A 1919-nucleotide genomic window follows, 5' to 3' on the forward strand; every position below is an offset into this window, starting at 1 on the left:
AGAGCATTTACCACCGCAGGGTGCGTAGGAAGGCTGCCTCCATCCTCAAAGACCCCACCCACCCCCAGCACAGACCGTTCACCTTCCTACCCTCTGGCCGGAGGTTCAAAAGTGTGAAATGTAGGACCTCAAGACTGAAAAACTCTTTCTTTCCCTCTGCCATCAGACTCCTAAACAGCTGAGGAGTTTATCACCAGGAAATACGTGATGTACTGTTTACATTCTGTTTGCACATGCATAATTGCACATTGACTGTTGACTGGTGCACATGCTGCTCCCATGCAGCATACATTCTCTATTATATTCTTTTATTGTATTGCTGCATTTGTTGCTGCCTAAGGTGTTCCTTAGATTTTGTTACATGCATAATTGCACAACGAATCTGCTGCACATGCTGCTCCCATGCAGCATACATTCTTTATTATATTCTTTTATTGGATTGCTGCATTTGTTGCTGCCTAAAGTTCCTTAGATTTTGTTACATGCATAATTGCACAACGAATCTGCTGCACATGCTGCTCCCATGCAGCATACATTCTTTATTATATTCTTTTATTGGATTGCTGCATTTGTTGCTGCCTAAAGTTCCTTAGATTTTGTTACATGCATAATTGCACAACGAATCTGCTGCACATGCTGCTCCCATGCAGCATACATTCTTTATTATATTCTTTTATTGGATTGCTGCATTTGTTGCTGCCTAAAGTTCCTTAGATTTTGTTACATGCATAATTGCACAACGAATCTGCTGCACATGCTGCTCCCATGCAGCATACATTCTTTATTATATTCTTTTATTGGATTGCTGCATTTGTTGCTGCCTAAAGTTCCTTAGATTTTGTTACATGCATAATTGCACAACGAATCTGCTGCACATGCTGCTCCCATGCAGCATCCATTCTGTTATTTACTGTATATTTTTGTATAGGTGCTGATTCAGCATCCATACTATGTTTTCCAATTATTTATTTCTTTATTATTATTGTATGGATGCTGATTCATGCTTCTATTCAGAACTTTTCAAAACTTCATACATTTTAAATATTTAGCTTAATTTTGAAAATCATGCCCCATTCACATGAATAGGAAAATTCTACTTAAGCAAACTTTCAGCTATTTCAGCTATCAAAATGTTCAGCTCTTCAAGGACATTCATACTACTATTCAGAAGTTTTTTAAACTTCATACATTTTAAATATTTAGCTTTATTTTGAAAATTTTGCCCCATTCAAATAAATGGGAAAATTCTACTTCAGCAAACTTTCAGCTATTTCAGCTATCAAAATGTTCAGCTCTTCAAGGGCATTCATACTACTATTTCGAAGTTTTCTAAACTTCATACATTTTAAATATTTAGCTTTATTTTGAAAATCTTGCCCCATTCAAATGAATGGGAAAATTCTACTTCAGCATACTTTCAGCTATCAAAATGTTCAGCTCTTCAAGGACATTCATGCTTCTCCAGAATTTTTCAAAACTTCATACATTTTAAATATTCAGCTTTATTTTGAAAATCATGCCCCATTCAAATGAATGTGAAACTTTTACTTCAGCATACGTCCAGCAATTTCAGCTATCAAAATGTTCAGCTCTTCAAAGACATTCATACTACTATTCAGAAGTTTTTTAAACTTCATCCTTTTGAAACATTTTACATATTTAGCTTTATTTTGAAAATCTTGCCCCATTCAAATGAATGGGAAACTTCTACTTCAGCAAACTTTTAGCTATTTCAGCTATCAAAATGTTCAGCTCTTCAAGGACATTCATACTACTATTCCGAAGTTTTCTAAACTTCATACATTTTAAATATTTAGCTTTATTTTGAAAATCATGCCCCATTCAAATGAATGGGAAAATTCTACTTCAGCAAACTTTCAGCTATTTCAGCTATCAAAATGTTCAGCTCTTCAAGGACA

General features: G+C 35.2%; 1 protein-coding gene across 1 annotated transcript in view; it reads left to right on the forward strand.

Annotated features, from left to right (window-relative positions):
* Positions 1–1919, forward strand: part of trhr2 (thyrotropin releasing hormone receptor 2) — a 42015-nt gene that overhangs the window by 27653 nt on the left and 12443 nt on the right. The window lies entirely within an intron of this gene.

Source organism: Monopterus albus, unplaced genomic scaffold (genome assembly GCF_001952655.1).
Source record: "Monopterus albus unplaced genomic scaffold, M_albus_1.0 scaffold127.1, whole genome shotgun sequence".
NCBI classification, from domain to species: Eukaryota; Metazoa; Chordata; class Actinopteri; order Synbranchiformes; family Synbranchidae; genus Monopterus; species Monopterus albus.